Source organism: Cinclus cinclus, chromosome 36 (genome assembly GCF_963662255.1).
Source record: "Cinclus cinclus chromosome 36, bCinCin1.1, whole genome shotgun sequence".
Taxonomy (NCBI): Eukaryota; Metazoa; Chordata; class Aves; order Passeriformes; family Cinclidae; genus Cinclus; species Cinclus cinclus.
Window position 1 is genome coordinate 879918 of NC_085081.1, and position 12133 is coordinate 892050.

Below are 12133 nucleotides of genomic sequence, written 5' to 3' on the forward strand. Positions count from 1 at the left end.
TTTGGGGATTTATTGGGGGTTTTTTGGGGATTTATTGGGAATTTATTGGGGGTTTATTGGGAATTTATTGGGGATTATTTGGGGATTATTTGGGGATTTATTGGGAATTTATTGGGGGTTTATTGGGGATTTATTGGGGATTTTTTGGAGATTTTTTGGGGATTTATTGAGGATTTTTTGGGGATTTTTGGGGGATTTTTTGGGGATTTTTGGGATTTCTTTTAGGATTTTTTCAGAATTTTACGGGGAAAAGGGGGAATTTTTGGGATTTTTTAGGATTTTTAAGGGGATTTTTTTGGGATTTTCTGGCGTTTTTTCGGGTTTTTTGGGGGGATTTTTGGGGGATTTTTGGGGGATTTTTTGGGGATTTTTTGAGGATTTTTTCAGGATTTTTTGGGGATTTTTTCAGCATTTTTTCGGGAATTTTTTAGGGATTTCTGGACGATTTTCAGGGAGTTTCTTTACAGGATTTTTTGAGCATTTTAGGAGTTTTTTTTTTTAGGATTTCTTTGTATTCCTTACAACTTCCTCCCATCCCCCTTTATTTCCTCCAAGATTTCTTTCAAAAATCCCCTCCCCAAACCTCTCCCCTCTTCATTCTCCTCCCATTTCCCCATTTTTTTATAACTTTCCCTTCCCTCCTCACCCACCCCTCAAATAATTTCATTTTTCCATCCCAAATCTTTTCCCCCCTCCCCAAAAAAAAAAAAAAAAAACCCAAAAAAAAAAAAAATTTTTTTTTTTTCCGCCGTCGCCGCGCTCGGGATTTTTTTTCCCTCCTTTTTCCCCAAATTTTTTTTTTTTTTTTGCTGCCTCCTAAATTTTCCTTTTTTTTTATTTTTTTTTTTTTTTTTTGATCAGGATCCTCGAGGATCTCTCCAAGGATTGGAATCTTTGAGAACTGCCCTGAACATTCTGGAAAAATACGGTCGGAATCTTCTGAGTCCCCGTCCCCCCCGACATTGGAGGGGGGTGAGATTTGGAAATCCCGTTTTCAAAAGCACCGTGGGAGCCATCAAGGTTTTCAAACAACAACAACAAAAAAAAAAAAACTCCTAAATAAATAAAAAAAAAAAAAATTAAAATCCCCAAAATCACCCCTTTTTTACCCCCCCGCAAAAAAAAAAAAAAAAAATTTTTCACCCGAAAAAAAAAAAAAAATTTTTTTTTTTCTTTTTTTTTTTAAGCAAAAAAAAAATCTGGTTTTTAGGCTTGAAAATTTGAGGGTTTTTTTTCCTGCCAAAAAAAATCTCTTTTTTTTTTTTTCCCCCAAAAAAAATCCAGTTCTTTCCTCCAAAATTCTCAATTTTTTACACCAAAAATCCCCAGTTTTTTACACCAAAAATCTCCTTTTTTTCCCCAAAAATCTCCATTTTTTCCTAAAAAATTCCCAATTAATTCCACCAAAATCCTCATTTTTTTCCCCAAAAATCTCCATTTTTTTCCTCCAAAATTCCCATTTTTTTCCCCAAAAATCTCCATTTTTTCCTAAAAAATTCCCAATTTATTCCCCCAAAATCCCCATTTTTTACACCAAAAATCTCCATTTTTTTCCCCAAAAAATTCCCATTTTTTCCCCAAAATTCCCATTTTTTTCCTCCAAAATTCCCAATTTTTTTTCCCCAAAATCCCAATTTTTTACCTCAAAAATCTCATTCTTTTCCCCCCCAAAAATTCCATGTTTTTTCCTCCAAAATTCTCAATTTTTTACCCCAAAATCCCCAGTTTTTTACATCAAAAATCTCCATTTTTTTCCCAAAAAAAATCCATTTTTTTCCCCAAAATTCTGAATTTTTCCCCCAAAAAATCCAATTTTTTTTCTCAAAATTCCCAATTTTTTCCCCAAAAATCTCCATTTTTTTCTCATAAAATTCCCAATTTATTCCCCCAAAATCCAATTTTTTTACACCAAAAGTCTCCTTTTTTAACCTCAAAAATCCCATTTATTTCCCCAAAATTCCCATTTTTTCCCCCAAAAATTCCATTTTTTCCCCCCCTTAAAATTCCCAACTTTTCCCCAAAAATGTCCAATTTTATACCCCAAAAATTCCCATTTTTTCACCCAAAATTCCCTTTTTTTTTCCCCTAAAATTCCCAATATTTTACCCCAAAATCCCCGTTTTTTTTCCCTGAAAAATTCCCATTTTTCCCCAAAAAAAATCCATTTTTTTCCTCCAAAATTCCCAATTTTTTCCCCAAAAATCTCCATTTTTTTCTCATAAAATTCCCAATTTATTCCCCCAAAATCCAATTTTTTTACACCAAAAGTCTCCTTTTTTAACCTCAAAAATCCCATTTATTTCCCCAAAATTCCCATTTTTTTCCCCAAAAATCTCCATTTTTCCCCCCTTAAAATTCCCAACTTTTCCCCAAAAATCTCCAATTTTATACCCCAAAAATTCCCATTTTTTCACCCAAAATTCCCATTTTTTTTCCCCTAAAATTCCCAATATTTTACCCCAAAATCCCCATTTTTTCCCCTGAAAAATTCCCATTTTTCCCCCCAAAAAAATCCATTTTTTTCCTCCAAAATTCCCAATTTTTTCCCCAAAAATCTCCATTTTTTTCTCATAAAATTCCCAATTTATTCCCCCAAAATCCAATTTTACACCAAAAATCTCCTTTTTTAACCTCAAAAATCCCATTTATTTCCCCAAAATTCCCATTTTTTCCCCCAAAAATTCCATTTTTTTCCCCCCTTAAAATTCCCAATTTTTCCCCAAAAATCTCCAATTTTATACCCCAAAAATCCCATTTTTTTCCCCCAAAATTCCCAATTTTTTTTCCCACAAAAATCCACATTTTTTAACCCAAAATCCCTTTTCTTTCCCCCAACCCCCCCCCAAAAAAAAAAAAATTTGGGTTTTTTCCCCCAAAATTCTCTTTTTTTTTTTTTTTTCCCCCCAAAATTGCAGAATTTTTTTTTTTTCCCCCCCAAAAAATTCTCATTTTTTATTCCCGAAAATTCTCTTTTTTTAAATTCCCAAAAATTCTCATCCCAGTTCATCCCAGTTTGGTCCCAGTTCCCTCCCAGTACAAACCAGTACAAACCAGTACAAACCAGTAAACCCCAATCCCCATTTCCCCTTTTTTTAACCCTTTAATCCCCTCCCATTTCCCCCAAATCCCCTCCCAGTCCCTCCCAGTTTGTCCCAGTCCCAAACCAGTCCCAAACCAGTACAAACCAGTAACTCCCAGTTCCCTCCCAGTACAAACCAGTAACCCCCACTCCCCATATCCCCCGTTTTTAACCCTTTAATCCCCTCCCAGTCCCCCCAAATCCCCTCCCAGTGCCCCCAAATCCCCTCCCAGTCCCTCCCAGTTTGTCCCAGTCCCAAACCAGTCCCAAACCAGTACAAACCAGTAACTCCCAGTTCCCTCCCAGTATAAACCAGTAACCCCCAATCCCCATATCCCCCGTTTTTAAACCTTTAATCCCCTCCCAATGCCCCCAAATCCCCTCCCAGTCCCTCCCAGTTTGTCCCAGTCCCTTCCCAGTCCCAAACCAGTACAAACCAGTAACTCCCAGTTCCCCCCCCCCCCCCCTCCAGGGCGGCCGGGCCGTGCTGAAACTTTTGGGGTACACGGAGGAGTCGGGGGAGGGGCTGAGCTTCCCTCCCCCACCCCAGGGTCCCCACCCCCCCCGGGTGGCCTCGGTCACCGCCGACGTCCTGGTGCTCAGAGCCGAGCTGGACCTGCTGCTGGCCGTGAGTTTGTACTGGTTTATACTGGTTTGTACTGGGCTGGGCCGGGAGAGCGAAAGAACGGCGAAAAAACGGCGAAAAAACGGCGAAGAAAGGGTTAAAAATGGAGGAGAAATGGGGGAAAACGGGGAGAAAATGGAGGATTGGGGTTACTGGTTTGGACTGGTTTGGACTGGTTTGGACTGGTTTGGACTGGTTTGGACTGGTTTGGGCTGGGAGAGCGAAAAAACGGCGAAAAAACGGTGAAGGAAGGGTTAAAAATGGAGGAGAAAATGGGGAGGAAATGGGAGGATTTGGGTTACTGGTTTGGACTGGTTTGGACTGGTTTGTACTGGGAGGGGACTGGGATGAACCGGGACAAACTGGGAGGGGATTTTGGGGGAATTTTTTGGGGATTTTGGGGTTTTAAAAGGATCAAAAATGGAGAAAAATCGGGGATTTTGGTACTGGTTTGGACCGGTTCATACTGGTTCGTACTGGTCCATACTGGTTTATACTGGTCCATACTGGTTTGCACTGGTGATCTCTGACCCTTTCCCCTCCCCCTCCAGAACCGACACCCGAACCCCCAGTTCTTCACCCAGATCTTACTGGGACAGGACGAGGTGAGACTGGTTTGTACTGGTTTGTACTGGTTTAGACTGGTTTGCACTGGTTTGGACTGGTTTGGACTGGTTTAGACTGGATTGGACTGGTTTAGACGGGAAGGGGACTGGGTGGAAACTGGGAGGGAACTGGGAAGGCGTTGATTTATATTGGGATGGTCCATACTGGTTTAAACTGGTCAGTAACTTGTCCGTAGTGGTTTATACTGGTCCATACTGGTTCATACCCATCCATACTGGTCCATCAGTCCGTACCAGTTTATACTGGTTTATACTGGTTTATATTGGTCCATATTGGTCTATATTGGTTTGTACTGGTCCATACTGGTTTGTACTGGTCCATATTGGTTTATATTGGCTTATACCGATTTATGCTGGTTTATATTGGTCTATACTGGTTTGTACTGGTCCATACTGGTTTATTCTGGTCCATACCAGTCCATACTGGTCCATACTGGTCTATACTGCTCCATACTGGTCCTTACTGGTTTATACTGCTTTGTACTGGTCCATACTGCTCTATACTTGCTCATATTGGTTTACACTGGTCCATACTGGTTTATACTGGTTTGTACAGGTTTATGCCAGTTTATACTGGTCCGTACTGGTCTCTACTGGTTTATACTGGTCCATTCTGGTTTATGCTGGTTTATACTGGTCCATAGTGGTTTATACTGGTTTGTACTGGTTTATACTGGTCCATACTGGTTTATACTGGTTTGTACCAGTTTATACTGGTCCATACTGGTTTATACTGGTTTGTACCGGTTTATACTGGTCCATACTGGTTTATACTGGTTTGTACAGGTTTATACTGCTCCATAATGGTCCGTACTGGTTTATACTGGTCCATAATGGTCCGTACTGGTTTATACTGGTCCATACTGACTTATACCAGTTTGTACTGCTCCATACTGTTCCATGCTACTTTATACTGGTCCATACTGGTTTATACTGGTCCATACAGCTCCATAGCAGTTTATAATGGTCTGTACTGGTCTGTACCAGTTTATACTGGTCCATACTGGTTTATACTGGTTTATACTGGCTTATACTGTTCCATGTTGCTCCATACCAGTTTATACTGGTCCGTACCAGTTTATACTGGTCCATACTGGTCTGTACCAGTTTATACTGGTCCATACTGGTTTATACTGGTTTATACTGCTCCATACTGATTTATACTGCTCCATACCAGTTTATACTGGTCCGTACTGGTTTTTACTGGTCCATATCGGTTTATACTGGTGCATACTGGTTTATACTGCTCCATACCGGTTTATACTGGTGCTCACTGGTTTATACTGGTCCATACCGGTTTATACTGATCCATACTGGTTTATACTGGTGCACCTAGTTTATACTGCTCCATACTGGTTTATACTGGTCCATACCGGTTTATGCTGCTCAGTACCAGTTTATACTGTTCCTTACCGGCTTATACTGTTCCATACTGGTTTATACTGGTTTATAGTGGTCCATACTGGTTCATACGGGTCTATACCGGTTTATACTGGTCCGTTTCAGTTTATACTGGTCCATACCGGTTTATACTGATCCATTTCAGTTTATACTGGTCCATACTGGTGTGTACCAGTTTATACTGGTCCATACCGGTTCATGCTGGTCTATTCTGGTTTATACTGGTCCATACTGGTTTATACTGGTTTCTAGGGGCCGCCGGCGTCGGAGGCTGCTGTCCCGGAAGTCCTCCCGGCCGGTAGGGGGCGCTGGAACGCCCGGGGGGGGCAACCAGGAAATCCGGAACTGGGGCTGGGGGGGGCGGAGCTTGGGGAGGGTGTGGGGAATTCTGGGAAGGTTTGGGGGAATTCTGGGAGGATTTGGGGGAATTCTGGGAGGATTTGGGGAATTCTGGGAGGATTTGGGGGAATTCTGGGAGGATTTGGGGGAATTTTGGGAGGATTTGGGGGAATTTTGGGAGGATTTGGGGGAATTCTGGGAGGATTTGGGGGAATTCTGGGAGGATTTGGGGGAATTTTGGGAAGATTTGGGGAATTCTGGGAGGATTTGGGGGAATTCTGGGAAGATTTGGGGGAATTTTGGGAGGATTTGGGGGAATTCTGGGAAGATTTGGGGAATTCTGGGAGGATTTGGGGAATTTTGGGGGGATTTGGGGAATTCTGGGAGGATTTTGGGGGGATTTGGGGGAATTCTGGGAGGATTTGGGGAATTCTGGGAGGATTTGGGGGGGATTTGGGGAATTCTGGGAGGATTTGGGGAATTTTGGGGGGATTTGGGGAATTTGGAAATGGGATTTTTGGGGGAGAAAATGGGAATTTTTTTGGGGGGGAAATGGGAAGTTCTGGGGAAAAAAATTGGGAAGTTTTTGGGATAAAAATGGGAATTGTAGGGAGGGAAAAATAGGAATTTTTTTGGGGGAAAAATGGAAATTTTGGTCAAAAATGGGAATTTTTTGGTGGGAAAAATGGAAATTTTGGTCAAAAATGGGAATTTTTTTTGGGAAAAATGGGGAGTTTTGGGTTAAAAATGGGAATTTTTGGGGGGGAAAAATGGGGAATTATGGGGGAAAAAAATTGGAATTCTTTTGTGGGGAAAAATGTGGAATTTTGGGTCAAAAATTGAGTTTTTTTTTTTTTTGTGGGTAAAAATGGGAAACTTTGGGTCAAACATTGGGAATTTTTGGGGGGATAAAAATGGGAATTTTGGGTCCAAAAATGGGAATTTTTTTGTGGATAAAAATTGGAATTTTTGGGGTAAAAATGGTAAATTTTGGGTCAAAAATTGAGATTTTTTTTTTTTTTTGATAGAAATGGGAATTTTTTTGTGGGTAAAAATTGGAAATTTTGGTTCCAGAATTGGGAATTTTTTTGGGATAAAAATGGGAAACTTTGGGTCTGAAATTGGGAATTTTTAGGAGATAAAAATGGGAATTTTGGGGGTAAAAATGGGAAATTTTGGGTAAAAAAGATTTTTTTTTTTTTTTTTTTTTTGTGTTTGCAGGTGACCCCGCCCCCCCGGTCGGAGCGGGGGAGGGGCAGGGCTGGGCCTGCCGGAGCTGCACCTTCCAGAACCCCTCCCCCACCGTGCTGTGCCAGGTGTGTGAGCGCCCCCGCCTGGCCCGGAGGCCTCAGGTGAGACCTGGGTTGAGTTTTTGGGGTGAAAAACGCAAAATTTGGTTTAAAAAAAAAAAAAAAAAAAAATGACTTTTTTAGGGGGAAATTTGGAGATTTTCTAAGGAAAAATTGGGGATTTAGGGATGAAAATACAGGAATTTTGGGAGAAGAATGGGAATTTTGGGGTGAAAAGTGGGAAATTTTAGGAGAAAAATGGGAATTTTGGGGGGAAAAAAAAAGGGGGATGTTTTGGGTGGGGATTTGGGGAATGTTGGAAGAAAATTGGGGAATTTTTGGAAGGAACACTGGGTGGGTTTTGGGAGGAAAATTGGAGAATTCTGGGGGGGGGGGGGGGAAAGGAATTTGAGGAGGAAAATTGGGGAATTTTGAAGGAAAAATGTTGGAATTTTGGGAGGAAAACTCACAGAGTTTGGGGAGGAAAATTGGGGGTTTTTGATTGAAAAAACTGGGAATTTTTGGTTGAAAAAATTGGGAATTTTGGGAGGAAAAGGGGAGAAAAAAATAGGAATTTTTGGGGAAAATTGGGGAATTTTTGGGAGGAAAATTCAGGGAGTCTGGGGAGGAAAATTGGAGAAGTTTTGGGAGGGAAACAGAGAATTTTTAGGGGCAAAAAAAAGAATTTTGGAGTAAAAATGGGGAATTTTGGGTCTCACTTCCATATTTGGTTACAGCCCAGCCCCGCCCCCGCCCAGGTGTGGCCCTGCCCCCGCTGCACCTTCCTGAACCGAGGCCACGCCCTTACCTGTGAGGTGTGCGGCTTGGGCCACGCCCCTTCATCTGACGTAGCTTCCTGCGCTGGCCCTTCCACTTCCGGGTCTGGTGATGTCACTTCCGGGTCTGGTGACGTCACTTCCGGGTCTGAAACCATCTCTAATGTGCCCACGCCCGTTCCTGGTGTGGCTTCTGCCACTTCCTGTTCTGGCCAAGCTGCTTCCGGAAGTGTCACAACGACTTCCTCTTCAGGCCACGGCACTTCCGGAAGTGCCACAACCACTTCCCCTTCTGGCTCTACCACTTCCGGAAGTGCTGCAACCACTTCCTCTTCCGGCCGCACCACTTCCGGAAGTGCAGTAACCACTTCCTGTTCTGCCCACTCCACTTCCGGAAGTGCAATAGTCACTTCCTGTTCTGCCCACACCACTTCCGGTGTCGTATCAACCACTTCCGGTTCTGGCCCCACCCCTTCCCGTGATGCTTTACGGCAGCGGAAGTTGCTGGAGGACGGGCGCCGCCTCGTGGCTCTCGTGAGGGTGAGGAAGATTTGGGAGAAATTTGGGGAAAATTGTGATTTTTTTGGGAGAAAATTGGGGGATTTTGGTAAATTGAACGATTCGACGCAAAAAAATCGGGGATTTTGGTGAAAATTTTGGCAGATTCAGGGATTTTTTTGCAGAATTTTTAGGGGATTGCGGGAATTTTGGGGGATTTGAGGATTCTGGTAGAAGTTTTGGGAATTTTATTGAAACATTTTGAGATTCAGGGATTTTTGTTTGGTGGGAATTTTGGGGCTTTTTGGTAAATTTTGGGGAATATTTGTGGATTTCAGGAATTTTTGGGTGGAACCTTGGTGAATTTGGGGAATTCTATGAAATTTCCGCAAGATTCGGCAAACTTTATAGTTTCTTTTATTTAGGAGATTTTTGTGGACGTTTTGGTGGATTTATGGAACTTTTTGTAGGAATTTTGTGGTAATTTTAGTGCATTTGGAGCTTTTGGGGAAAATTTGGTTAATTTGGGGATTTTGCAGAAATTTAGGTGGGTTTGTGGTATTTTGTAGGAATTTTATGGAAACTTGGTGGGAATTTCTGTGGATTTGGTGAAATTTATAGAAATTTTTGGTGGATTTGAGGGATTTTGTTGGAATTTTGGTTCATTTCCGCTCGCAATGCCAAAGGATTTTTGATACATTTTAAACTTTTTAAAATTCTTTTTGGCCGTTCCTATTAAGATACCTAAACTTACGAACCAAAATTCCACATTTTTTCCCCAAATCCTCCCTTCCCCACCTGAAATCCCAAAAATCCTGCAAAATTTCCTGAAATCTCAAAATTTCAGGTTTTTATATTTATCCCTAATCCAAATTTTTTAGACAATTTCCTCCCCCCTTCCCTCACCCCTCCAGGCCGCCGAATCCCAGGGGCTCCCCCCGGAATCACTTGGCCCCACCCCCTTCTCTGAAATTCCGGAATTTTCCGGCCCCTCCCATGACCTGGACTCCCAAATCAGGCACTTCCGGAGCCGACTTGGTGGAATCCTCAAGGCCCTGCTGGAGGAGGCGTCTTCCGAAAAAGAGGGCGGGGCCTCCCTGGGGCCGTTCTCATTGGCCGAAGCCGCCTGGGCATGGCTGGAGGGGGTGGGGCGGTTTGACCACGCCCTCTCCGCTCTGATTGGTCGGCGGAAGAAACAGGTAAAGAAGAGGGTATGGTGGGAAGTTTGGGGTTGAAAGGGTTAAAATTGGGTCTGAAATGGCGGAAATTTGGGTCCGAAATTTGGGTTTGAAAATGCTGAAAATTGGTTCCAAAATGGCAGAAGTTGGGGTCTGAAAATGAAGGAAATGGGGTCTGAAATTTGGGTCATAATGGCTCAAATTTGGGTCCGAAATTTGGGTCCAAAATGGCGGAAACTGGTTTCAAAATGGTGGAAATTTAGTTGAAAATGGCGGAAATTTGGGTTCAAAATTTGGGTTCAAAATTTGGGTTCAAAAATGGTGAAAACTGGGGACAAAATGGCGGAGATTTGACCCAAGAATGGATGAAATTTGGTCCGAAATTTGGGTGCTAATGGTGCAAATTTGGGTCCGAAATTTGGGTCCATAATGGCAGAAATTTGGTCCAAAATGGCGGAAATCGGGACCAAAATGGCGGAAATCGGGACCAAAATGGCGGAAGTTGGTTTCAAAATGGCGGGAAATGATTTCAAAATGACTGAAATCAATTTCAAAATGGCGGAAGTCGGTTTCAAAATGGCGGAAATATGATCTAAAATGGCAGAAATTTGGGTTCAAAATGACAGAAGTTTGCTTCAAAATGGCAGAAGTTGGCTTCAAAATGGCGGAAATCGGTTTCAAAATGGCGGAAGTTGGTTTCAAAATGGTGGAAATGGATTTCAAAATGGCGGAAATGGATTACAAAAATGGCGGAAATGGTTTCAAAATGGCGGAAATTTGGTCCAAAATGGCGGAAGTTGGTGTCAAGATGGCGGAAATCGATTTCAAAATGGCGGAATTTGGTTTCAAAGTGGCGAGAAATGATTTCAAAATGGCTGAAATGGATTTCAAAATGGCGGATGTTGGTTTCGAAATGTCGGAATTTGTTTTTGAAATGGCGGAAATTGATTTCGAAATGGCGGATGATTACAAAATGGCGGAAATTGAGTTTAAAATGGCGGAAACGGTTTTAAAATGGCAGAAATTTGGTCCAAAATGGCGGACGTTTGCTTCAAAATGGCGGAAGTTGGTTTCAAAATGGCGGAAATTTGGTCCAAAATGGCGGAATTTGGTTTCAAATTGGCGGAAGTTGGTTTCAAATTGGGGGAAGTTTGCTTCGAAATGACGGAAGTTGGTTTCAAAATGGCGGAAATTGATTTTAAAATGGCGGAGAATTATTTCAGAATGGCGGAAGTCGGTTTCAGAATGGCGGAAGTTGGTTTCAAAATGGCGGAAATCAAGTTCAAAATGGTGGTAATGAATTTCAAAATGGCGGAAATGGTTTCAAAATGGCAGAAATTTGGTCCAAAATGGCGGAATTTGGTTTCAAATTGGCGGAAGTTTGCTTCGAAATGGCGGAAGTCAGTTTCAAAATGGCGGAAGTTGGGTGGAAATCAAGTTCAAAATGATGGAAATGGATTTCAAAATGGCGGAAATGGTTTCAAAATGGCAGAAATTTGGTCCAAAATGGCGGACGTTTGCTTCAAAATGGCGGAAGTTGGTTTCAAAATGGCGGAAATTTGGTCCAAAATGGCGGAATTTGGTTTCAAATTGGGGGAAGTTTGCTTCAAAATGGCGGAAGTCGGTTTCAAAATGGCGGAAATTTATTTTAAAATGGCGGAGAATTATTTCAGAATGGCGGAAGTCGGTTTCAGAATGGCGGAAGTTGGTTTCAAAATGGCGGAAATCAAGTTGAAAATGGTGGTAATGAATTTCAAAATGGCGGAAATGGTTTCAAAATGGCAGAAATTTGGTCCAAAATGGCGGAATTTGGTTTCAAATTGGCGGAAGTTTGCTTCGAAATGACGGAAGTCGGTTTCAAAATGGCGGAAATTGATTTTAAAATGGCGGAGAATTATTTAAAAATGGCGGAAGTCGGTTTCAAAATGGCGGAAATCAAGTTCAAAATGGTGGAAATGGATTTCAAAATGGCGGAAATGGTTTCAAAATTTCAAAAATTTGGTCCAAAATGGCGGAATTTGGTTTCAAATTGGCGGAAGTTTGCTTCGAAATGCCGGAAGTCAGTTTCAAAATGGCGGAAATTGATATTAAAATGGCGGAGAATTATTTAAAAATGGCGGAAGTCGGTTTCAGAATGGCGGAAGTTGGTTTCAAAATGGCGGAAATCAAGTTCGAAATGGTGGAAATGGATTTCAAAATGGCGGAAATGGTTTCAAAATGGCAGAAATTTGGTCCAAAATGGCGGACGTTTCCTTCAAAATGGCGGAAATTTGGTACAAATTGGCGGAAGTTGGTTTGAAATTGGCGGAAGTTTGCTTCGAA